A 27,587-nucleotide genomic window follows, 5' to 3' on the forward strand; every position below is an offset into this window, starting at 1 on the left:
CGAATGGCTGCGGTTTTACATGAGGATTTGGTGTTATATTTGTATATACATTATTAACCACTTGGAGAACTTTGGCTGGGAAGTGTGAATAATTAAAGAACACATTTGTCCCTGCCATAGTACCAAGAAAGTGACATTCACACTGAAAGCAGCTCATCCATTTTTGTCAATTGTCAGGTCATCCATCATTATCAGAGACAGGACGTGAGAAGCTCATGAGGTATGCAATCCCCAGGCAGCCGTCCACTGTGCTCCTTAGAATAAGGTGAGCAGATTGTCCCACTTTTGGAGGAACTCTGGGGGCACCTGGCAAATTGTACTTATGTTGAAATTTAAAAATATATATTACAATACTATTTTTGCATTTTATGCATTCTATGAAAAAAATTGTTGCTCCATATAGACCAAATTTTTAATCAAGAACCGCCCTGGTCAATGGTGTCCCGCTTTACCAATGTTAACATCTGGTCAACTTACCTTAGAAATACTGAGTCTAACTACTATCCTGAGCAGAGCTGTACCCTTCTAAACCCAATGAAGTCAGTGGGCTTAGAAGGGTGTATCTCTGTGTTGGTTGGCACTGCCAGTACAGATTATTCAGTGTGTAAGTTAGTGGATGGATGGGTGGACAGAAAGAGACATGTGACAGGTATTATTAAAAGACTGTTTAATTGTACTCTAGCATGGATTACAGGGGGCATATTCAGCTATGAAGAGTAAGTGTTGTAGGCATTGACCTTAACGTCTTACAGTAAATGAACTAAAACAGCTATGAAGATGAGGGGACAGAACCAGTGAACACTCAACACAGAGCCCACTTGTGTGTTTCCTGGCATCCATTTGTTTCTTGAGCCTTGGGGGTAAAATCGAAGAGGTTTCAATGGCACAGAACAAACAAGGAGCTTCGGGACACTCCCTAATAGCAAAGAGCTGGGCCTATGGATACCAGTCTCGAGGTGGAACCTGAAGATCTCCTGGAACAACAATTGATCTCCAGATTACGGAGATCAGTCTTCTTGGAGCAAATTGCTGCTTGGGAGGGTGGAGTCACCCCCTCTCCAACATCACTTCCCACAGGCCCCTCCCCTAAATCATCAGAAATTTCCCAAGACAGAGTTGGTAACCCTATGCTGAGCTCAACCCAGTTAGGTGTATCATGGCTCTATGGCCTCAGCTTGACCATAAACATGCATTTTTTTTCTGTGTCTGGCCTTGGAAACCTGTCCCCATAGCCATGCAAAGAGCAAGTCCTTCCATTTCTTTCAAAACCAAGCAGTGTCCTTTTCACAAAGTGAAAAGCCAGTCCTGTCTTCTTTTCTTCTTCTCAGTGCAAGACATTTTTCAAGCCCAGCAAGAAAGCACCCACTCAGAAGCTACAGTCTCCATCACAGAACAATCAACTTGGGATCTCCCACATTTTGTGATTGGCCTTGCCCTATGGCAGCCATTTTGCGAATGCATATGCCTGGCAATTTTACCCACAGACTCAACAAGCTGGGGATCCCTGAGGCCAATACAGATAGGGAATGATTATTTTATCCCCCATTAAATTCTATGGGACCAAAGAATTTGCTAGAGTAATGAATGACCGAGAAAAGAAGAAGCCTAATTTGCTGTACTTGGGAGTTCCATTGCAGTGGTGTGGGGAAAAAACATCTTTCCTCTCCACATCTTTACAAAATACAAATCCTCTCTATCATACTCTATCCAACTTGGTTATTTGCCCATCCTCCCCACCTGCCCAAGCCCATCTCCAGATTAATTGCTTTGGTGCTCTAAAGCAGGGGCCGCCAACCCCCGGTCCGCGGCCTGGAACGCCTCAGTACCGGGCCGCCGGCAGTCGCGCCTGTCTCTCCCTCCCACACACACAGTGAAAATCTTGCCAGGCCGCAAGAGAAGCGGCCACCAAAGCGACCACCAAAGCTTCGCTCGCGGCCCGGCTAGCTTCTCGCTGCAAGGGGGGGGGAAGAGGCAGGTGCAGCCCCCAGGACGCCGGCGGACGCAAACGTCTGTGCATGTGAATTTGCATGCAGCTGCTGCGCGTGCATGGCGCCCGGGCTGCCGGCTCTCCCTCAGCCCTGGAGGCGGTCCTCAACCGCAAAACGGTTGGGGACCACTGCTCTAAAATATAACTTCTTTTACTATAAGATTCCAACATTTTTACCAATATACCATCATTGTGTTTGATTTGGCTTTTCCTAGAATGTCCTTGCCTTGAATGTTTTGAGAGGACACTTCTCAGGCAGCGAAGAAAGATCCGTACAGCCTGTGAGGACCAGAGTGACCAATCTAAACAAGAGAAGGGCATCAGAATAGCATGTCCACTGTTTGAGATTAAGGGCGAGCCAGTTAGATAACATTTTTGACTAATACACTCGCCTGGCATTGCATTGAGGAACATGGAGTCCTCTTTGTGTTACAGGGCAGCTTTCCTCAAGGATAACATCAATATGGCACTTTTATTCCTCATCCCATGCCGGTTTCATGTCCTGTGGATGGAGGAAGATTTGTGTTTGAATTTACATTGTCTGCCTCTTTTATCTTATCAAGGAAGCTGAACCAAATCAACCTATAACCTAGGGAGTATTCGTTACACAGACACACACATACACACACAAATCTGTCTGCCCCCTTTCCTGGAATATGTGCTATTTGCAGTTGGCTTTCACAATTGTTCTGTCAGAGTGCCCACAAATGAAGAACAGTCATTTGTGTCATACAAAATCGTAGCAAATAAAAAGACTCATTTTGTTGGCCATTTTGCTGCCATGAAAGCATTCAAAAGAGTTTTAGAAACCACAGGTTTCAAGAATACATTTCTCAAGCAGGGAAGGCAATCTCACTGCTATCATCCTTACATTAGTGACCTCTAGATTAAGGCTGTTTCCAGATGGGGATTGTGTCCCACATGGAAAGCTGAGCATCTCCTACTTAATGGGGAACATCCACACAGCATTTAGGGAATGTCAGTTCCCACGTGGGACCTGGGGATCCTTTGGAATTATTGCTCATCTTCAGACCTTATAGATCAGTTCCCCTGGAGAAAGTGGCTGCTTTGGCGGGTGGACTTCATAGCATTACACCCCATTGAAATCCTTCCCAGTCCCAAACCCTGCCCACTCTTGGCTCCACTGCCAAACTCTCCAGGTATTTCCCAACCCACAAAAGGGAGGAGAATGGAGGAATGTCAGGCCTGTGCAGGTGTCCTGGCAATAGATTGGGAGTGCCTGCTGTTCTCACTAATTCCTGTTTGAGTTAAGAAGTTTTTGCACTCTTCTGTGGAAGCAACCTAAACTGTCATCACACTCTCTACATGGGAGTGTACTTTAGAAGCCGGAGCAAAATGGTATGGTTAGGGTTGCCAACTCTGGGTTGGGAAATACCTGGAGACTTTAGGGTAGAGCCAGGAGTGGGCCAGATTTAGGGCAGGGAGGGACCTTGCTGGCATACTGTGCCATAGGGTCTACCCTCCAAAGCAGCCATTTTCTCCAGGGGAACTGATCTCTTTAGACTGGAGATAAGCTGTAATTCCAGGTGATCCCCAAGTCTCCCCTATGGCATGTGATCAGATTTCTGCCTGGCACAAACTCTAGGGACCATAGCTTCTCAAGAGTAAAAGTGCTGCACTATCTCCCTATGTGTTTCCTGGATATAGCCTTTAAAGACATATGTGGTTTAGACCCGGATATCTCAGAGGATGTGACACTACACCTGGAAGCCAACTAGTGAGTTCCTCCTTTTGGCTCTTCCTTGCAAAGATGACAGGCATAGCAGGACCTTCTAAGATGTGGCTCCAGAGTTCTGGAATGTCCTTTCCCTATCTATTTAACATTTAACTTGAGCACAGGACATACCTATATTCAAAATGGGGAAAGACTTGTGTTAGAAAGTGGTAGTAAGGACTGGAAGCTTTATTTGGATGTATGCATATATTGTTTGCAATCAGGGCTGCCAAGAGCCACCATGGGCTAAAGCAGTAGTTCTCAACCTTCCTAATGCCGCAACCCTTGAATACAGTTCCTCCTGTTTTGGTGACCCCCAACCATAAAATTATGCAAGTGTTCTTTCACAGAAATTGAACCAAAACTGACCTTTGGCGAGAAGATCCATTGTTCATGATTGTATATAAATTGCTTTTTTCCCCAGGGTTTCTCGGTTCAGTTCTGCCTCTTGTCCCACCATGCTGATCTCACTCTTTTCCGCTGCTCCAAACAGACGAATGCTCTATCTCGATCTACCCTGCAAGGCTGTTGTGTGGATGGCGCCCCCTCTGGCCAAGCCGCTCGCCCTGCCATGACCCCTGTGAAAAGGTCATTCAACCCACAAAGGTTGAGAACTACTGAGCTAAAGCATTGTATACAAATATACGGTAATGAAATAGTAGCAGAATAAGAATCTTTTAAAATTTAAATCCTGAATATAAATGTGTGTAAGGAAGTCAGCACTGGGGAGAACATCTTTTCTTAATTTTCATATTAAAAGATTTATAAGTAAATATCATTCTGCATTAAAAACAATGTATATCACTGTATGTTATGTTGTTGTTAGGTGTGAAGTTGTGTCCGACCCATCGTGACCCCATGGACAATGATCCTCCAGGCTTCCCTGTCCTCTACCATTCCCCAGAGCCCATCTATGCTCGCACTGGCTGCTTCAGTGACTCCATCCAGCCACCTCATTCTCTGTCGTCCCCTTCTTCTTTTGCCCTTAATTGCTCCCAGCATTAGGCTCTTCTCCAGGGAATCCTTCCTTCTCATGAGGTGGCCAAAGTATGTTATAGACAAAGTCTATTTTTTTTCAATGTAAGAAATGGGAGAAATATTACTCTGTCTTTTATATTTGGTTATATATATTCATCTCTAATATATCTAATTTTACCAACAGCGTTTACTAAAGGCCGTTGTTTTTTTTTTTTAAAGTCCCATACTCACAGAGACTCTGCACCTGCTCAGGTAAACAACCAGAATCTTTGGAGCATGTTCTTTTCTACTGCAAGCGACATAAACTCTATGGAGAAAATCTCCTGAAACCATTAATGAGAAGTGATGGCTTTCATGACACCAAGGTCTTTCTCAAAGATCGCCACCCTCGGGTGACCAAAATTATTGCCAGGTTTCTGTATCTGTCCCTATTCACTCTCCACAACAACTCTTCTTGACTACTTGAGTCTGAATTTCAATAGTTTACTCAGTTTTGTTTTAAATTTTATTGTTTCTCTTTTATATATACCAGTAAAGGAATAGAATTTGAATAGATCTAATTATTTTACATAACCCCTCTTTTTTATTTCTGTATTTTCTTTATATTATATCTCTGTTTCATAGATGATAGACAGACAGACTGACTGACTGACTGACTGATTGTGTACACACATATAAACACACACAAAAAACCAATTCAAAAAAATTAACAATAGACACATTCAAACAAATTGGAAAAATACCTAATAACACAACCAGCGGGGTATCTCCCCTTTGCCTAGGCTTGAGTTGCCACCATATGCTTTTTAAATGTATACTAATTTATAATTACAGTTGCTAGAAGCTTGTGTGCACTGTTTTTAGAATATTATTTCCTGAAACCAATGACTGGACTTTTAAACTGGTATGCAAACTCTAATTTTTCTGCTCTGCAGTTCTGGATCATGTCTACCTTTCCTTTTTTTAATTTTTTAATTTTTGTTTTGCCTATTTTCTCTAACGTTTTCCCCCACCCCTTGTTTCTCTATGACATTCATCATTTCCCTTTATCTGGACTACTCACAGCCCTTTTCTTTTGGCCTCTTTCTTGAGCCTTTTTAGGCTCCCAGTAAGTCCTACATTCCAAGTCTACTTCTACTTTCTCTCGGCTCTGCCTCTCTTCAGGATCACAGCAGCCTTGGACTGTCAAATATTCCCATTCCCTCTGTGACATCATTGAAGTCCAGCCAATCATTGGCAGAGAACTTATCATCAACACAACAAAATCCTGTGGCACACTGTCCCAGAGGTATTTCAACAAATTTTAAAAACTTTTGCCTGAATGTTGATCACCATGTTCATCAATGGCAGTTAAATCCAATGTAGTTCTTACATTGATTTTTAATCTCATTTGCAATAGGTTAAGAGCCATTCTCCTGCAGAAGGCAATAAAAGGAGTCTCAAGTACTGTTACGCCAAATGCGTGTCTGTAAGGACACGTGTCTAAATTTAGTTGTGGGGAATCAGCTAGTAGAGCCAGCAAGAGGCAGCGTGGCGTAACGTGGGACCTTGTATTGCACAGTTTACTGGGTAATTATGTCACTGAGATAGAACCAAGGCAGACAATGATCTAAACATGAAAGGATTTTATTAACACACACTAATTAGACAAAAGACAACACATGCGTACTCTAGCAAAGAAATGTACATTCCTAGCCACTAGCACCCAAGGAAAAGGCTTATAGGGGAAGAACCTATACTAAGGGTTGATTGGAAGTGATATCTACCTGTCTTCTGGGTGGAGCGGAGTTCCGGAGGTCCAGGGAAGCAATTTGGGGCGACGGACGAGGGACCAAGACGAACGTCGGACAGAGTTTCTGTAGCCTGGAAACTGACTGCCTTTTGTGGCTGTGGGAGCCCAATATTTAAAGGAAATTTGTGACCTGAGGTGATAGGGGGCTGATCCTACCTTGTCCAGGGCTTGGACAAAGAGTCTGATGGCTGGAGCCGGGTCCCAACAAAGAAACGGGTTGCTGAGACAAAGAAACTAGCTGCTGGGAATATGAAGAAATATTTCCTGTCTAGAAGGGCTGATGGCCCATTTCTGGCAAATCCTGGATGATTGCTTGTGCCTGGGGATAGTGGTAAGGTAAAAGACAAAGACCAAATCTTGGATTAGATTTGGTGTTGAAAAAGAGTGGCCAGTTCCCTTTACAAGACAATGTGCTTGGCTGGCTGGAGGGGAGTCTTGGGTGGGGTGCCTTTGTCTCTCTGTACTTGACAAACTCCTTTTTTTGTTTGCAAGCAAGTCGGTTGGGGGAAGCCTAACTCCAAGTCCTGCTTCAGAGCCAGAAGTGGGTTTTAGTTGCTCTCCCATTATGCTTTGCAAGGCTTGACCTGGCTTTTCTCTCTCTGGTGCCAGGGTCTGCTCAGGAGTGTCAGGAAGGGTTGACACGGGTGTGCCAGCCTTTGATGGAGGGGCGACAGCCCACATAACAGTACAGCTTTCATAACATTTTCTGACTCACTGTCAAAGCCTGGTGGAACTCATCCCAAACAAGCTCAAAATAAGTACAGGTTTAATCATACTGTTGATCGATGGTTTAAAAAGAAATAATGCCTTTGCTTTTGTGGCTTGGTTGTAAAAACATTATTTGGCCACAAATATTCTTAAGGCACCATAAAAAAAAACAACCCACTCGTGTAAATCAAAGAGTGTAAACCTTGCAGAGCAATAACGCCGATGTCTATTATCTTGATATGATTGATTATCCGTTTATCCAGAGCTCATCTAAATGCCAATCTCTGATGCACAATGCAAGCGGGGCTGTTTCTATAAATAGCTGGAAAAGCACTTGACCAGGCTGAATCCAGGACCCCGTTGTCTTAGTTGTACTTCAAAAACACACCCATCAGAAACAGAATGGCATTTGTAGAATAAATAGTAGCAGCCTGACTCTAATCATCTCCCCCCCCTGAAAAAAAACAATACTACTTCCTAACAAATATATGAATTTTTGGTTCCTACTGTAACAACATCCCATTGAAATCACTGTCATAAGACAGTCATGACTAACTCATTAATTTCAGTGTCATTTACTTCAAAGAAAGCTAAACACACATGGATCCAAAACTCATCAATTGAGATGCAACTGTCAGCCTGTCTTAAAACGAGGGGTCTTAAAAGGCACCAGCAGGGAGTTGGTGTTTCAATGGGCTGTTTTTTCATCAACTCATTTGTGCCTGCTCAACAGGTTGCTCAACACTATTCCTTCCTAATAATGCCGTGCAGTGCAGTCAGTTTGTGTATTCACGTTCTCACACAGACCAGTTGAGGTTCTCCTGCACTTGGCAAATCATTATTTAAACTTACAGTTAAATCTGTCCATAGATCTATTTATTTATTTATTCAATTTATTGCTTGCCACTCCCCAAAGGCTCTGAATAAAACCCCCAATAAAATCCCCTTAAAACCAGACATAAAACAATATTACATTCATAAAATCCCATAAGACACAGCGGCAACTTGCCCTAGCCCTAACAATATCCCCAGTATCGTCTTAAAGGGGGAGGGTGGAAGAGGACGCGGATGGAATTTGCCACCGCTGCATCTATAGCAGGGGTAGTCAACCTGCAAACGCTGGCAGGGGCTCATGGGAATTGTAGTCCATGAACATCTGGAGGACCACAGGTTGACTACCCCTGGTCTACAGGATCATAAAGAAATGTGTTTTTGTTTTAATTCTATTGTTCCGTAATTGACTGTCAATGTGTTTGGAATGGCAGCATTTTCACACATGTACAGTCTTGAAATCAGCCAATGCACACTCCTTCAACAAGCTTTTCAGGCATTCAGTGCTGAACTGAATAGACCTAGAAGGACTGGTTCATCCTTGATCCACTGGTCTCCTAGTGAATGGGTTTGATGGGTCATTTTGACTGCTGAATACATCTGATGTGAAATTTGTACTGTCCCTACTTAAATCTCTGTAACAAAATCCACCTCTTCTGTGGAGATTTGGGCTCCTGGAGTTCTTCATGGGTGAAGGATGAGCTAAAAATGTGAAGTCGTAAGTTCAAAAATACAATTGAAATCATTTCTGCATACTTGGGGCCATTCCGCACTCGTTCTAAATAGCACAATGATTACAAATTGAACACTCAACACAGAGCCCACTTGTGTGTTTCCTGGCATCCATTTGTTTCTTGAGCCTTGGGGGTAAAATCGAAGAGGTTTCAATGGCACAGAACAAACAAGGAGCTTCGGGACACTCCCTAATAGCAAAGAGCTGGGCCTATGGATACCAGTCTCGAGGTGGAACCTGAAGATCTCCTGGAACAACAATTGATCTCCAGATTACGGAGATCAGTCTTCTTGGAGCAAATTGCTGCTTGGGAGGGTGGAGTCACCCCCTCTCCAACATCACTTCCCACAGGCCCCTCCCCTAAATCATCAGAAATTTCCCAAGACAGAGTTGGTAACCCTATGCTGAGCTCAACCCAGTTAGGTGTATCATGGCTCTATGGCCTCAGCTTGACCATAAACATGCATTTTTTTTCTGTGTCTGGCCTTGGAAACCTGTCCCCATAGCCATGCAAAGAGCAAGTCCTTCCATTTCTTTCAAAACCAAGCAGTGTCCTTTTCACAAAGTGAAAAGCCAGTCCTGTCTTCTTCTCTTCTTCTCAGTGCAAGACATTTTTCAAGCCCAGCAAGAAAGCACCCACTCAGAAGTTGCAGTCTCCATCACAGAACAATCAACTTGGGATCTCCCACATTTTGTGATTGGCCTTGCCCTATGGCAGCCATTTTGGGAATGCATATGCCTGGCAATTTTACCCACAGACTCAACAAGCTGGGGATCCCTGAGGCCAATACAGATAGGGAATGATTATTTTATCCCCCATTAAATGCTATGGGACCAAAGAATTTGCTAGAGTAATGAATGACCGAGAAAAGAAGAAGCCTAATTTGCTGTACTTGGGAGTTCCATTGCAGTGGTGTGGGGAAAAAACATCTTTCCTCTCCACATCTTTACAAAATACAAATCCTCTCTATCATACTCTATCCAACTTGGTTATTTGCCCATCCTCCCCACCTGCCCAAGCCCATCTCCAGATTAATTGCTTTGGTGCTCTAAAGCAGGGCCCGTAAACCCCCGGTCCGCGGCCTGGAACGCCTACTGTTTTGCTGTTATGTACAACGTCGTTGACAATCTGCAACACTCCTGAAACCGATCCGCAAAAAGTGCTTCATTGTAGCGCTTTCAGGGAAATCCCAAAAAGTGGATTCACCCTCCGGAAAGCGCTACACTCTTGCAACCAATCTGCAACACTAGCAGGAAAGTTCTGTGCGTTACCATTGTTGCGGTTTCTGCAAAATCCCTCCGTTTACCCAGCGAGGCTTCCCTGGCTGCAGTCCCTACCCAGAGCTGTTTTAAGTCACCAAGCACGAAACCATTTGCTGGTTTATTCTCCCTTATTTTCGGCCGAAAATTGCGCCCGTGCGGAGGGGGGGTTTCACTCGGGGGGAGCATGGCAATGATGAAAAGGCAGCTCAAACACCACCTTCTAGCTAGATGGGTCTCTCTGTTGCAATGAATCAATGCAGATTCGTTGCAACGTGTTTTTTTTTTAACCTTCCTTAAAGGGAAATAGGCTTTTTGGGATCATGGTAATGGCCGCCCATTGGCTGCTTGACGATCAGGGGCGGGACAAAGCTCAGCAATATCGCTTCCTGGCTAGAGATTTTTGCCGACACCGGAAACCTGTGGGTAACGATAGAAACGCAACTGGATTCCACTACAAAGCCAGGTATGCATAACGACGAATTCCACAATTTAAAATGGCGTTTTTTTGTTCCGCAACCAATTTGCCACATAGATCCTGGTGCGGAATGGCCCTTTTAATTACCTCACATATTGCTGTGAATTTCCCTATCCTTTCACAGCAGCCAAAAATATGGAGCAGGGATGGGGAAACCGCATCACGACATCATATCCTCCTCCCCACCCCCAATGTTTATATGTTAGTTTGAATAGGATGGGAAACTCAACACAGAACTCTCATCCTCAATAGCAGCCTTGAATCTATTGTCATGTCTAGTTCTTTCCTAAGAATGTATAGATCTTAACTGCATACTTTGTTATGGTATCTAATACATATGGAAAGCTCAGCAATTCCCAGCAATTCAATCAGGGGTTTTAACAGAGATCTTCCAATGAATTTATATCAAAAGGAAGAGGATTAGCTTTCCATTTGGCAATAATTTAATGGTGTGACAACAGCTTTGACCCTGAATTATGCATCATAGTCTTGCATGTTCTCTTCCTTCATAAATTGTCTCTTTTTTATGAGTTTCAATTTCTGCTATAATTCTCAGGCATGCACAAACCAAGCCAGAGATACACCAGCCCATACTAACTTGAAAATGGCTTTAACTTTAAAGTTTAATCATTCCCATGTAATACATATACTTTTCCTAAACTTCAGTGTGCGAGAATGTTTTTCTTCAGGCATTGCCTATTAACACTTTAGGGACACTTCACAGATGATGAATTTGAGAGAATCACAATGTTAAAATCACTTTGGGTGATACAGGCATATGCAAGTGATTGCACATGAGTTACAAAGCCCCGTTGGCCAAACTTTCCAAATTTGTAGACATTGCATGCATCACAATTCTTGATCTACAAGCTAATCAAGGGAACCAGCTTTGATTTACCCCTCCTCCACATGCAGCCATCTGGGTGACCTTGCGCCAGTCACCAATCTTTTAGAATTCTCTCCACCCCACCTACATCGCAAGGTTCTTGCTTCAGGAAGACGAAGGGAATTGTAAGCCAGTCTGAGACACCTTGAGGTAAAGAAAAGGATATAAAAAACAACTCCTCTTCTGGAAAACCTGGCTGGAGACATTACTGGAGGTTCCTAACTGTGCTCTGATCACCTCTGAGTATGAGACCATTTCCACACGGAGGCAGACAATGCACACTACCACCTGCTTGCAAACATGTGATTGTAAACCACTTGACAGGAGACCCCTCCCACATTATCCCGCTGTGTTGTCATGGCTTTCCCCTTCCCAATGAGGCAGCAGAGAATATGGAAGTGAGAACAACCCACAGGTTCCCCCCCACACACACTTCTCAGGTTGTCAATCAACACAAGCCACCAATCCCATCACAGCAGTGGTTTGGGGGGCTCAAACTTCCTTCCAGAAGTTTGGTGTAGCCAGTTTGGTGTAGTGGTTAGGAGTGTGGACTTCTAATCTGGCATGCTGGGTTCGATTCTGCTCTCCCCCACATGCAACCAGCTGGGTGACCTTGGGCTCGCCACGGCACTGATAAAACTGTTCTGACCGAGCAGTGATATCAGGGCTCTCTCAGCCTCACCCACCCCACAGGGTGTCTGTTGTGGGGAGAGGAATGGGAAGGCAAATGTAAGCCGCTTTGAGCCTCCTTCGGGTAGGGAAAAGCGGCATATAAGAACCAACTCTTCTTCTTCTTCTTCTTCCCACCCACCCCAAGTCCTGAAATTAATTTTTTTTAATACACTTCTGCGTTGCTACGGGATCACCCCACAACAATAAAACATGATTCTTTGTATAATGGTCTGAATGTATGTTTGGGTAGATTTCAGATAGGCTGGCCATGGTAATTGGGCCCCGATGATTGTGTGTTTACAATAAAGATTAAAAATACAGAACACTGACACCATGCTAATAGGGAGAGGTCAGCTTCATCACACGCCCACCTCCCTCTTTCATTCGTACCCTACCACCAGAAAACAAAAACAAGAATGTGTTTTAGATAGGGTTGCTGCCTGCTCCCAGTATTACTGTGCATGCTGAAGAGAATATGACAGTACATTGCCAGTAAACAGTTTGTTTGTTTGTTTGTTTGTTTACTCCTACTAGCCCTTTGTAAATATGTTAATTTAGATAATAATGCAATAAGTCAATTCTTATTAGACCAGTCACTGATACTGGTTAATTCTGGTTTTCTCCAATTTATTGCAATAACCATCCTTGCTGTAAATAAATTCAGTACTCTCAAAAAACCCAGGGAATTAATTTTGCTTCAAAAGGTGTGTCCCTATCAGCATAGTTTACCTCAGTCTTCCAAAATGTTTGGATTGTAGGACACGATAAGAAATTATGGAACACCTTTGCAGAGAATCCATTATATCTCCAGCATTTATCCTCCATTGTACTATATATCAGAGCTAATTTATGGGGAATGAGATACCATTGGAGAAGTAATTTACATGTTTTCTTTAAGACTAGACAACAGTAGTCTAGGAACAGCTCTTTCCCAAAGCCAGTCCCATTCCATTTCTGTGATCGTAGCTTGTGAATCCTTTCCCCATTTTCTAGTATAGTTCAGTGGACGACTACCTATATTAATGAACCAAGAATACAGCAATGTAATAGCATTTTTGACATTGCCAGCAAACAATAATTCCAAAGCCGTTTTAGATCTTAAACCTGCATATTTCCTTAAAAATGCATGCACTAAATGTCTGGTTTGAAAAAAATAAACCCTGATATACCTGGGTTTTATCCCACCACTTTTTATCACCACCTCATCCTATGATAACGTATATTGACCTATAGTTAATGTCTCTAATGTATTCAGGTTATTTCTCCAGGTTTGGAAATTATCTAAATTAGATAGATCTTGTATCCACTCATTAAAGAATGAACAAGTAGAGTTTATTCCAGTTGTATTAAGCCCTACGTTGTGTGGGGGTGTCAGCCCCAAAACGGGTAACAATACAGGAAGCATGTGCAGTATCAAAGAGATGGATGGATCTAAATTAATTTTTGTTTGAAGATTTGAAGGCAATTAGATATATTCTAAAATCGGGCGGATTTGGGCTGCTTGCAAATCTTGAAAATATTGATCAGCTAAAAAACCATTTGGATGCTTGCTTCTCTCATTTTCGCTTACTACAGCCTTTCCTTGTGGTCAGCTGAGAGAGCACCAGCAATTTTGTTATCATGATAAATGACCCCCATAGACAAGTCACTCATTTTTACCTAAAGCCACAATTTGCTTCTTCCTTTAGGTCACAACCTGGTTTTTTCTGGGTGACAGATTTATTACTTTCTTCTGTGTGAAAAAAACAAATGACCAACAATTGCCCAAAACACAATGCTCTCCTAAGAACTTTGGCCATTTCCAGCCATCAGCACAATGTAAGATTTCCTGTGTTAATTTGAGAAAGAAAGATCAAGTGGCCACCCTAACGGATCTTTACCACAAAGAGGAAATAGCAACGAATGTGTTTAAAAAAATGGGTCCACATCTCGAAATTCACTAAATGTAAGGACTTCATAGCCAACAAAGATAAAAGATTAATATTAAAACCAGCCCTTTAATGCTCAGATTGTGCAATATTTATATATATAATATAATGCCTCCTTATTTCCTCCTAAGAACGTAACAATTCAGTTAAAATAAATCTTTACTATTTTACATGGTTACTTGGGATTAATTTACTTCTCAGTGGAAGTAATGTTTGGTGCAGCTGGATGTGGTCCAGGAGATTCATGATCAGACTTGCATTTAATATTATTTGAAATTATGATCAGGGGCTTCCATTCACCTAAGGGAGCAAGAAGATGACATTTGGGAGATCCATGGTTAAGTTTACTGGTGTCTTTTAATTTTATGTTAAAACATCAATGAGAAGTGGCTAAATTGTTTTCCTGATCTAAATTGTCCTCCTCAAAATGTCATATATCTCACTGGGAAATGCATGCATGTTTTCTCCAAGGGAAAAATGGCATGCCAAAAGGAGGTGATAAACATCAGAAAAACTCAACAAAACAAAATCAGAGTCCAGTCAGTAAAGGTGAAGAAGAGTAGGTTTTTATACCCCGCTTTTCTCTACACTAAGGGGTCTCCAAGTGATTTACAATCACATTCACAGAGATGTTTACCAGAGAGTAAAGCCCCACTTAGATCTAGCCACCAGACAATGACACTGTTATTTCTGCTGTTTGCACCAATCATATTATTAATTCAGTGGCTTGGGGACATGTATTTAACTTGATGCTGTGTTAAAACTGTGGCTTTATTTCCTTGCTATTATATTTTTTCCTTAGTGTTGGTACAGTGTTGGTACTGCTAGACACAGCGGTAACAGTTTTGCTTGTCTGTGCTGTAGCCTGGGGTGGGGTGGGGTGGGGTGGGGTGGGGAACATGGGAAATGCTATGTTTGCCCAAGTGATAAGCAGCAGTATAGCTAGTTGGACAGACCTAAATGTTTGTGTTCATAAACTGGCATACTGGACAGATGTAATAGGTAACTTAGAAGGATCTAAGGACTCATGATGTCCTAGATTTTGCAATTTGGGAAGGGCTAATTTGGATGAGGTTTCGGCTAATAAAACCGCTGGTAGGGTTGGGTTTATTAACCTTTCTTTCTTTCTTTCTTTCTTTCTTTCTTTCTTTCTTTCTTTCTTTCTTTCTTTCTTTCTTTCTTTCTTTCTTTCTTTCTTTCTTTTTGGCTTTTCTTAGTCAGAAATCATCCCCTTCCCAATCTGTTAGGACGGGGAAAGACTAGACATCTTCACTTAATCCAGACAAAAATTGAATGGGGGTCAGCATTTTTTTTCTCTTTCACACCTAACAAGTATGAGGAGATATCCACTGCAACTGGCAAAACTATACAAGGTAGAGGTTTAAATCCCACCTCGCCTTTCACCATGGTCCTGACACAAATTGTGCTCCTGTGGATCTTTTATTTCTGTTTTCAAAATACTTGGAAATTTATTCATATATCTCCCAGTCTCACATCTAGCAGGCAGGGCCCTCATAAAATAAGGTTACTACACTTTTTAAGAAGCAGCATTTTACTCAATGAAAAGGTTTTCGTTTTGTTTATTATAACAGATCTTAACATCAATGACTAAAACCCAGTTTCAAGTTATATTCTTGTATATTCTGAGTTAGCTTGAGTTTTCTGCTGCAAGGTCAGCCTCACAGTACCAGCTATTGATATGCATTTGTGGAAGTCCTGGTGGATGATTTTCTACATTATTATTATTATTATGAATCGACATAGATACTTGACTGATAGATTCTGCTTATATATTCCTACTGTTATGATGGTCAGTTCATAGTGTGAGGAAGAGTGCTTGCACTCGAAAGCTCATGCCTTGAATAAGTCTTTGTTGGTCTTAAAGGTGCTACTGGACTCTGATTTTATTGTGCTACTTCAGACCAACACGGCTACCCATTTGAATTTTGACTGATAGATGGTATTCTGCAATTGGAGATCTAGCCAAGTTCTTGGAAATTGCAGGTATAGCTTCATAGGATTCTTGCTGCTCCAAGCAACACTGTCTTCTAGAGCTGAACTGGTGTTCTTTGGTCAATACCCAGAATGTTCAGGTGCTTCTTGAGACTAGGCACTGTTCCAATGGGATATTACTGTTATTATTATTCTGCAGCTGTGATTTTTCTCCATTTTTTCTCCATATCAGACTCAAAAACCTGTGCCTTGTTATCCTGGCAGGAAATGGGCCTAAGGCTGCAAGGCCTCTTGAAATGACAAGAAACATCTTGCTGGTACCCCTCTTCCCCCACTGCTGCTCTGTGGGCCACCAGGGAGAAATAGAAGGAGTCACCATCACCAACAAAGCATTGTGTCACTTTCAGTGCAGTCCATGTTTAAACCATAGAGTTTGAGGCAAATGCTAGGGTATAACCCATCCACAATGAGGTCATCTCCCGGTTACACCAGAAAGTGATGTCACTGCTTCACCATTGACTGTGTGCCGGGCTCACAGTGCATGGGGGGATTCTCCACTCACAGATCCTGCCATTGCAGGCTGCCATTGCTTCAAGTGGAAAAGCAGCCTTGTGTATTTATGGAAAGTTTAACCAGGTAGCTCTGGGAATCATTGGAAACTCTAGACACCAGCAGTGTCTCTATATCTGCAGAGAGGTATCATCCTCTGCCAGTAAGTCTCTTCCTGGTAGGGATACCAGTCCCCAAGTGGGACCTGGGAATCCCCTGGAATTGTAGCTCATCTCCATACTAAAGAGATCAGTTCCTCTGGAGAAAATGCCTGCTTTGGAGGGTGGACTCCGTAGCACTATACTCCACTGAGGTCCGTACCTGTCCCAAATCCCACCCACTCCCAGCTCCACCCCAAATGCCTCTAGGTATTTCCCAACCCAGAGCTGGCAACCCAGCTGACTGAGAACAAGCTAAATCTGGCATCAGCAGAAGTCTTTCTCTGGCTCAAGTTGGAAGGAATGGGAGGAAAAGAAGCCACTGATTAACAGACTATACACTTAAAGCAATCAAAAGTCTTGTGGCTCCTTAACAATTTACAGATTAGATTAACTAGATGTTCACTACCATGTAAATAACAATTACTCACCTTTCTTTACACCCCGTTGCTTACTCAAAAGGTTAATTCCTCAAATTGCCCCAGATTAGATCAAGCAAAAATATTAAATTGGGTCTCAACTTCATTAAACCCATAAATGAGAAAATCCCCATTGTTTACAAAAAAATTGGTATGCCAGTGCGGCAGCATTATTCTTAAAAGCCCAACTTAGCTATTTCAGATCTGTGCAAATAAAAAGGATTTGTCAAATGCTTTCTGTGGCAAGTCACTGGTGAGGCATAAGCCGTGACTTAATAGGTTATCAGAATGGATACGTAAAATAGAACTGGTGAGTACAGCAAAAAAAAAAAAACTGTCAGCTAGGAAGACTCAACTCTTCCTTGATGCCCAAATCTTGAATCAAATCTGGACTCTGAATTCTCACATAAACTCACTCATGCTAGTATAAATTATGTTATCTTGAGGGTGCCAATGGACTTCTGTTTTGTTTAAATTTAGGCAAGCCACTCTCTTTCATCCTTAGTCTTCATATCAGTATGAATATAATCAGATTGGCCTATTTTATATTGAAAGGGATTGGGGGCTAATGTCTGTGAAGTGCCTTAAGCACTCTAAAGCAGTGGTCCCCAACCGTAGATCAGTCGGTACCGGGCAACAGCTCCTTCTCGTCCTCCTCCCCGGCTGTTGCTTTGGGAGCTGCCCTGCCACTCTGCCACAGGCCACACCTTTGGTGCTCTCTGGTGGCTGCCATGACTGGGGCTTCCCCTCGGTGTGGCACTGCTGCTGGCAGAGCTCCTCAGCGGGAGGCAGAAAGTCAGGGGCACAGGCAGGAAAGCAAGCAGAGCTGGGGCTCAGGCGGCAACGTCCCTCAGCAAAAGACTACCCCCCCCCGGGCCTCAGTAAAATTGTCAAACATTGACCAGTTCCCGGTTATAAAAAGGTTGGGGACCACTGCTCTAAAGCACTAGTAAATGTTACATAGTAGAACAGAAGAATATACTAAGAAACTCAGGGCTACCGCTGAAAATGACAGTTCTGTGTCCTGTTCCTCTTTCCCATCCATAATGTGCAGTTCATTTTACTTTATTATTAATTAATTATATTATATTGTATTGTATTGTATTTCTATACTGCCCTCCCAGCAAGCTGGCTCAGGGTAGTGTTTTGACATCATTATATTTGGCATTTCGTCACCCCCAACTGATTTTTTTGGTTGCCTTATGGAAATGTTCAGCAGAATGACAGGAGAAAATGGGGTGACTTGCATCACTCAGTGTAGAAGGAGAGAAGAAACTCAACACAAGACCACCGTATTCAGTATTACTTTTCCCCAGGAGAACTGATCTCTGTTGCCTGGAGATGACCTATAAAACCAGGGGATTTCCAGGTTCCAAGTGGGGGCCTGGCAACCCTACAAGATACCCCTACTCCAGACTTGAGTACTGCTCAACATCTTTCATAAATCATCAAGTTGATTTTAAGGAGTTTGAATTGCCCTCACAGCTGCAATCTTGTACACACTCATTGTGCAGAGCTGCCTCCAGCTGACAGCACTCCATTTTGGTACAGCCACAACCTGTTTCTGGTGCCCCTCCTTCCTGAATCTGCTGCAGTCTCAGTGCCAGACTGGTTCTCCCTGATATTCAGAGGATTCCTGCAAGGAGAAAGAATTTTGGATCTCAATTCGGACCCTTGACATGGTTTATACTGAACTGCCTGACTAGGAGTGGCTAGGTTTCTTAAGAGGTTGGTTATCTTTATTGATTTGTAGTGAAATGTGTTTTCTCTAAGATGCTTTCAGGATTGCTGAAAGGAATAGCCTCTCCCCCACCCCTCAAGCCTAACCCTTGTTAGAAAAGAAAATACGATTGGTGATCATTAGCCAGTTTTATGCTGTTTACTGAGATAAGGTTTACAGCTCAGCAATAAGGCCCCAAAAAATCTCCAGCTTTCCCAAAATAGTATTTTAACACAGAAAGGTTGATGCCACAATGCTAAACGCTGATATCACTTTGCATGTTATTTGGAGATGTAGCAGGTTTAGGGGACCTCAGAAGATTCGTCATCTGCTGTCACTGGCTGAACAAAGGAGGTTTAAGAGAAGAGGCAACACAATAATTCAGAGTGTGAGAAGGGGAAAGAGGAGTGCACCTCCACCTGCTGTCTCCACCTAAAGGGGGGAAATGCATACATGCACACAAGTAAATACACAACACACAGTAGCTGGGAAGTTTTGAAGAAAGACTATTCCCAACTGCACCACATCGATGGTGAATTAGGGAGTTTAGTTGCATTCTGACTCTTGGGGAGGCATAGTAGAGTGTTCAAGTTGGACTACAGAAACTTAGACAGACTTCTTTCACTGTCTCACAAGGCTTGAGGGAAGATAAAACTGGGGGGAAATCATGACAACTGTGAATAAAGGGCAGAAGATGAATGTAAAATACTTAGGGCCATTCCACACAATGACCAATGTTGCTAAATGTTTGCGGTATGCAGAAATGCTATATTTTATAGTGGAATTTCATCATTCCACATACCTTCAAGTCTAGCGGAATATTGCAGTCCCAGTAGCAGTCTATTCATTTTCCACAGGTTTCCGGTCTTGCCGGAATCGCAACAAAGGAGGCAATATTTTTCCGTGGAAATATGGAATCTCCCTTTCAGCTCGGAGGATACTCATGCTTCCTCTTTCAAAGCAAAGAAAGAAGTTCTAGTCTGACAAAGATCATACCAATCAATCAACCCAGACAAGTTGGAATCAATATAGAACTTCTGATGGCATGAGCAACCTGATGGCATTTCAAAATACGAGTACTGATTCTTAGACATTAGACAAACATCTCTTGTTTTGCAGGGTTGTTTGATCACTCAAGACAAGAAAGAATGTGTCAAACATGCACAGGTTTTTTTTTAAAACAACAACAACACGCACCATTGCAGGGGAAACACAAACTTTCCTTTGCACTCTTGCCAACACAGCTGCTAGGACAAAAGTTAATGGATGGAGTGAGATCACTACATCCTGATCTCATTCTGAATATAATTGTTTCAAGTGTTAAAAGGCTAAAGTAAAGCAAGAAGAATGAGAATATGGGGACATGAGCATCAAGAAGAATGGTTCTTGCATTGATCCAGCAAAGAAGATACGATCATTGTAGAAGCCCCTTCACCCAAAGAATTTCCTTGCTAGATCTGGGAATGTGAGTATAGACTGAATTGAGATGTACATTGTTCAGATATGCTATTTGACTGTGGGTCTGGATGCTGGTTAGCCAAAAAAAATATGCACAGTACTTATGCACAGACATGTCACAAATATGCACACACACTGTGTATTGCACACTGATGATGAATTTAAAAGTGTGTGTGAATATCTCTAGATTGAGTTCTATGTCTACTAGTTTTAATGAGTTGACCAAGTAAATTGATCAACTGACACATTGATATTGGATGAGAGTCAGCATCATTTTTATTAAAAGGGCAGAGCCTGAGTGACATACCTCTGTATTTTGAAGCTCTTTTGATCCTGATACCTTAATGCAACTAGAAATGGGGAAAAAGGAAATATTCATCAAGATTGCCTTTCATTCAAACTGAAGCATTTTAATTAAAGCATGTTACTTTCCATCTGAAAATGCCCCCTTTTTGAGAGCTACTTGCAAAGTATTGTATAAGCAATGAGGCATGTGTCACTAATTAACTGATAAAGCAATTAGTAATCAGATATTTAGTCAGATGAAAATCTTTAATGAGTGGACAGCCTTGATAAAGACTAACCTATCTATACACAGGAATAAAACTCTGAGAAAACAATATGTTTCCTTCCTTTGCATTTTTCCTTCATATTTCCCCCCCTGAGCTCATATCTGACTCATTTTGTGTTTGAAAGTAGGTTGATTTTGCATAGTGTTTTTCTCCTTTGAAAAGCAAGAGAGACCTAATCTAGCATCAAATTGGGTGTTTCATTGGAATCAGTCTTTGCATTCAGCAGCTTTCTTGCATTTGTAAAGTGTTAATTGAGATTTCTCATTTGTTATAATCCTGAAAAAGCTTTTGTTGATCATTCTCATTGCTTCGTTTGTATGGGAGATAATATGTACTTCTAACTTCCCCCCAATATTTTTCTGTAATTGATAACTTTATAGCCAACATGTTCTAAGACAGGCATTTATTAATTTGTAGATTTGTACCAAGTATTCCCTGCCTTTGTTCTTTAAGGTTGAAATTAGCTGTTCCATTGGGATGGAAATTTTGCCTGAAAAATACTTAGGCTGTAAAAGGGTGCATAATCACACCATCTATCCATGACATTTTATCTTGCCTTCATTCCCTGGAATGCAGGACTGCATTCATGGTTCTCCCCAGTTGCAGTTTGCTCCTCAGAGTCTTAGTGCAACACACTAACCATTGCACCCCACTGACCAATTATGCACGAAGCTGGGCATGCTGGGTCGCTGGCAGTTCTTAGTCACAGGGCAGCATGCCCTGCTGCTTCCCATGTACACATGGGGGACAAAACCCTCAGCACACATGGCACAGCACTGCAAAGCCTGACAGGGCAGTTTATGTCCGTACAGGGGCACCATAGGTGTGGGGGAGGCGCTGGACCTTATGCACAGGCCTGGCCCAGCCGGGCCTCCGATGGCCACCACATCCAAAAGGGCCATCGGAGGCCCTAAAGCAGGCCAGGACTGGGAGGTAGACCAGATGGCAACAGCATCGTGCGGAAGCAGGGATTAGCCTCGCTGTCATGCAGGCACTAGCCTGCCCTTCCCCAACTGTGCATAATTGGTCACTGCCTCTCATCTTGCTTGAAGATTTTCCTTCTACTGATCTCTGATTCTTCTATGCTGTTTTCCTCTTGCTAGATTACTCATATGCACAGTATCGCCTTTTCAGGGATCAAGTACCAAATGAGATGATGTCACAACCTTTAAACAGCCAATCCTTTCGGCATCGTGATAAGGTCATAGCAGACAAGCAAGCAATTTAAATAAACATTTTCACAAGGAGTGTAAAAAAAACTTTTTAAAAAGTGTTGAAAAGTGTGTTCAACCCTGCTGAAAATGTTTCCATAAAACTAAATCATTTTGGCTTGCCCTACATTGTTTGGTGGCACTCCCATTTGTTCACATGATGTGAAACAGAACTTACACAAAATGTATCTGGCAGCTTTCAATCTATTCCCATGGACATCGACACACAGTTCACTTGATCATGGGCAGGAGTAATTCAAATAACAGTTTGTATGCCAGTTCCCTTTCACATAATTCTGCAAATGTATATAGTAATAATGATTGGACAGAGATCCTAGCACATCCCATTGTGTATCCATTGGGTAGCTGCTACTTTAAGTTTAAAAAACAAAAACAAAAACCCACTTTTAGTAATGTGGAAACTCTGTAGAGTGTTTGCTGCTGGAAGGTGTGACATTATTAATAATAAAAAGTGATGACAGAATATTGATTGATTCAGATCATTCTGCAATCTACAGAGAATGATTGAGGTGGCTTCCAAAGGAAACCCAAGAACATATAAAGGAAAACATGAAACCTTGACTTTCCAAAGGCAGGATACAATATAAGTCAAATAATAAATAAATAAATAGAATAAAATACCCAGAATTAAAAAGTGCATTAAAACAGCTTCAAAATGTATTGAACCTTAATACAAATCTCATAGAATTTTTCTCAAGCTAAAAGCAGATGGTATAATGATTGCCCCCCTTAATTAAAAGACTGTCTATAAAGCAAATGTACTAGCTTGGCACCTGAAAAGTAGCAAGGTAGGTCTCAGTTGACCCTCAGTGAGATGGCCATTCCAGAGGCTTCATTGGCCACAGATACCATTATTCATTGGTAGTTGGCCATTGGTATCAAAGTTCAAAACACAGTCTCTTTTCCTGATCTGTCCAATAGCCCAAAGAATGTCATACAATGCTGTAGTCTTGTCCTCAAAGCCCCTCAATGTCTTCAAAAGTTCCTCAAAAACCTTATTTGGGAGGAAAGCTGATGCTTTTGATATCCACAAAGATATGAGCCATGGAGGGCAGGCATCCCTGTAAGGCATGCCCACCCCTTTTCATCACTGACAGATGAGGAAAGGTGGAAAAGGAACCCACAAAAGGGAAAGCCTGAAAACCAGGAACTTACCCACATGTTTTGTACTGTCAAAATTATTGATGGCAATGCAACAAATGCGGATACTGTGTATCTAACATTATTGACAAAGGGATGCAAGTCTGGTACAGTGGACAGACTAGGATCTGGGTAACCCAATTTTCAGCCTCCACTTGACCACTGAATCTTGCTGGGTGACCCCTAGCCACTCACACACTCACATCACTTTGGCACATGCATATTTTGGGGGGAAGCTGACATAAATGTGTTCCACAGATGTTCAAGTCATTTGGCACTGAATTGAATAGACCGGGAAATTGTTTTGTCTCTTGACATCACAAGTGAACATTGTAAGGTTGTCAAACATGTGCGCTGTGATATTTAAGACCACTCTCATTTGAATCTCCTTCCAGTTCAGGTGGTTGAATTATTTGTTTGGTTATTGTATGGCGTATGTGTAGTGTAGCCAGGAGTACTGAGGGTTGCCTGGCAGCCAGGCATGGGACGTTTGGAGATCATTTGCCATTACCTGCCTCTGCATCACGATTTCGCTTGGAGGAACTCAATCCAGATCTTTGGAGGTCTCCCATCCAAATACTAGTCAGGATTGGCCCTACATAGCTTTTGAGATCAGATGGGATCGGGCTTGCCTGAGCTATCTAGGTTAGGGCTAGGGGACAGGATGTTCTACAACCAATGTGTCATTAGTAGCCTTGCTGCTTTAGGTTTGGCACACATTCAAAAGAAACTTTCAAATAATTATCTGAGTTTGAGTTGGGGGAAATATATGCTTGATCATGGCTTGATGATGACAATCAGACAGTGTGGTGCAGTGGTTATGTTAGTCTGGTATCTGGAGGATCCAGGTTTGAATCCTCACTTGTCCCATGGAAATTCACAGGGTGACCTGTGGCCAGTCACATGTCTTCAGCCTATGTTACCTCACAGGGCTGTTGTGAGGATAAAATAGAGGACAGAAGATTTATGTAAGCTGCTTTGGCTCACCATTCAGGAGAAAGATAAGACATAAATGAAATAAATAAATGTTTTTTTTTACTCAGATTCAGATCCCATTTGAGAAAACAGAATACTCGTTGTGCTTATACCAAAACATATACTCCAACTTAAGACTTCACTTGTCCCCACATAAACTTGGGCAATATTATTATAGCATCTGTAATAATAATCTGTATTATAGCATCTGCTCTACTATATTGGGTTCATCCAGTTGCTCATCTTCCAATGTAAATTATGCCATCATTTGACAACAGTCCTCTTCTGTCCTTTACACTAGAGTAATGGGACAGTCCCTATACCAGCCTTTCTCAACTTTTCCACCACTGAGAAATTCCTGAAACATTCTTAAGGCTTTAAGAAACCTCAGAAGTGGTGTGATCATGCAGAATATGGGAAACATAGCTGTGTACATGCCCACCCAGGGCCCCTTCCCTTCTCACCCCCTCCAGGCCCATCATTGTCCATTTGGGGGAGGAGGCCAGGTCAATATAACCATACATAGTCATATCACCCAATAAAATTTTTAAAATATATTTAACATTAATTAGCTCCCTCTCATTTGGGAAACCCTTCCAGGGTTGTCAAGAAACCCCAGGATTTCATAAAAGCCTGGTTGAGAAAGCCTGCCCTATGCAAAAATAACTGGATACAAATTTGGCATTAAAATGTCGATGTTCAGAAACCTCTGGTGGACATTTCAGTCTTCCAAGTTATACTATTGCTGATTTAATTCTCTCTCAAAATCAAAGGGAGGATCCAATGTGAAAGTCTTGAATCATGAAGAAGTTCAACACTGTCTCATCCCTCTTTCCCAGACCTGAATTAAGTTCTCCTCATTCCCTTCCCCCTTTCCTGTCTTTTGAACTCAAGTATAAATGTAGCTTCTTTGAATGCATCTGAGGAAGTGAGCTCTTACATATGATACTTTATGCTGAAATGAAGGTAATTCCTTTAAAATGCTATTGGACTCCTATTTCATTTTTATTCAGTAAGAGATTTTGATGTTTAATAACTCACATCCCAGTGCGTTCCAACCATAACCTCAGTAACCCTTCTCCCATTTTAAAATAACTTATCCTCATTGGATTTCTTTTATTCCATAAACCTGCAGTCCTAACTGTATTTGCTCCGCTCTCACTGACAAGTTAATGGTTAAACTTGTTATTTGTCGTCCCATTAATATGGGACGAGCAGCACAACCATTACCAATACAGAGAAGAGAAGGTACATAAAGACACAGTAAGCAGTTCAAGACCTTATTAAAGCACGTCTATCAAAAGGAGAGATACAAACAAGGTGTCTGATTCATCAAAAAGATAAGTCTTGCAGACAGCACATGCCATTCCCTGGAGACTCTGGCTTATGGCTCAAAAATTAAAATTGAAACGGTTCCTTATTCGGAAACATATATGCTTTCCAGTGCAGTTGGTTTCAGCAGATAATGTATTGCAAAGCTCCAGCCGAAGGCATACTGAGGAATTCTGCCTAGGTTTCCATCTAGTCTTAGTTTCAAGAAACTCCAATCATGTGATCAATGTATTAATTTATTATTTATTTATTGGATTTTTATCACTCCCAGACAAGCTGCTGAAGTTACCCAAGAACATTTAGTCAGGGATTTTGTCAAAACCTTTTTGAAAGTATATACTGTCTACCAGTCACTTTACTACATGTATTTCCTAACCCTCTCAAATATTTCCAAAAGGTTGATGGGACAAGATTTTCTATATAGAAGCCATATTGATTCAGACTTGTTTCTCTGTAAGCTTAATGTTTTAGGCTTGAATCAGATCCCACCTAGAATTTTGGTGGATGCATGATGGTAATTTTTTCCAATTTCTTCTTCATGTAACCAGATATTACAAGAGGGCTGCCCATTCCCCAGGAGCACCAGGCAGGGGGGGGACACATAACTATTTGGGGCTGTCTTAGGAGGGGCTGTCCTGTTTTGAATAAAAACTGGAAATCTGGAGGATCTAGGGCAAGGATTCTAAATGGATCTTCTGCATTATGAGACACAGCTGAAGCATTTCTTTGGTGAAACCCTGTTATCGTACAGGGTGAATGCTTGTTGAAAGTTTTTTTTTTTTAATCATGTAGTTTCTCTGGCTGATGTGACAAAGCAGTCTTCATTGTGGTGCAGGTGTACAGGAAACCAGGCTGCAATGTGGTCCTTTCCCAGTAAGATCAAATGAGCTCAGCCTGATATCTGCTTTAAACATTGTGTCATGCTAACATCTCATTAAGGAAAAATTCTCAGTCATAAAAGCAGCAGACAAAACACAACCCAAGGCAAAAAGCCGTACTTCAGCTTCGAGTAGCTAGATTAGCTGCCTTCTACTGGGAACGAGGACTATATATCTATGTAAAATATTTATATCCCACACTCTGCAGAATCTGTCCAAGTAGGCAGAGGTCATGGATAGAAATAACTATCTCTGCATTCACTGTTTTCACCATCACTGTTAAACAGGTCCATTCAAGGAAAAATCAAGGGCATGTCTAGAAATTGGTCTGCCACATTCAAGGACTTACTGTCAGTTCTAAGGTACGGTCCTCAGCCCTAGGTCAGACTGGCTGAAGGAATATTGCCACCCTGCCCCATTCTTCCATGTTCTACTTATAATCCACCAAGCTTCACACTGACCCTTTCCATCACTGGTCACCTTCTTCCAGGCTCAACCCAGACCCTCTAAGTTTTGCAGTTACCCATCTTGACTCCAGCTCCTGACCCTGGGTTTGAAATCAAAATCTGGCAGACTTCCATCTTCTATTGAACTCACAGACACGTGAAATCTAACCATTGGTCTATCAAGGTCAATGTACTCTGACTGACAATGGCTCTCCAAGGTCTCAGACTAAGATCTTTCACATCACCTACTATCTCATCCTTTTAACCAAAGATGCCAAGGATTGGACTTTCTGTATTCAAAGTCTATGCTCTACCATTGAACCATAGCCCCTCTCCACAGTGAGTTCCATTAACCACGGCTGATGATAGCAGGCTGATGTATGATATTTTCATGAGATATTTTGTGATATTCACATTCTGAAGCAGAATCCTCATGAACCTTGAATATTAGGTCCTGGGAAAGAGGGATCACACCAAAGATCCATCTAATCCAACATACTGTTAGCCATAGAAGTAGGGTACAGTTGCAAATTGCTCCCCCTACTGTTGCCACCAATAAATGGAATTCAGAGTTATCCTGATTCTGAAGGTGGAGGTTCCATTTCATCATCATGAATAACAGTTGCTGATCCTCCATACATTTGTCTAATCTCTATTCAGAGCTGATGGTCTCCATATATGTGTGTCAGTATGAGCCACATAGGGGCCTCACCCAGTAAACAATGTTACTGTATGCAGTCAAAATCCGGACAGATGGTGGAAAGGAG

At 42.0% G+C, this 27,587-nt stretch overlaps 1 protein-coding gene across 2 annotated transcripts in view; it reads left to right on the forward strand.

The window, feature by feature from the left end:
* The first annotated feature begins 130 nt into the window (after nt 1–130).
* NR5A2 (nuclear receptor subfamily 5 group A member 2) overlaps nt 131–27,587 on the forward strand; it is a 184,615-nt gene continuing 157,158 nt past the window's right edge. Inside the window, exons 1-2 of one of the 2 annotated variants that reach the window (XM_077332763.1) lie at nt 131–265; nt 4,216–4,369. The gene's annotated coding sequence lies outside the window, so the exon portion shown is untranslated. Of the gene's footprint in view, nt 266–4,146; nt 4,370–27,587 lie in introns of both variants that reach the window. The other variant, XM_077332764.1, reaches the window with a different exon arrangement.

This window comes from Paroedura picta, chromosome 4 (assembly GCF_049243985.1).
Source record: "Paroedura picta isolate Pp20150507F chromosome 4, Ppicta_v3.0, whole genome shotgun sequence".
Lineage (NCBI taxonomy): Eukaryota > Metazoa > Chordata > Lepidosauria > Squamata > Gekkonidae > Paroedura > Paroedura picta.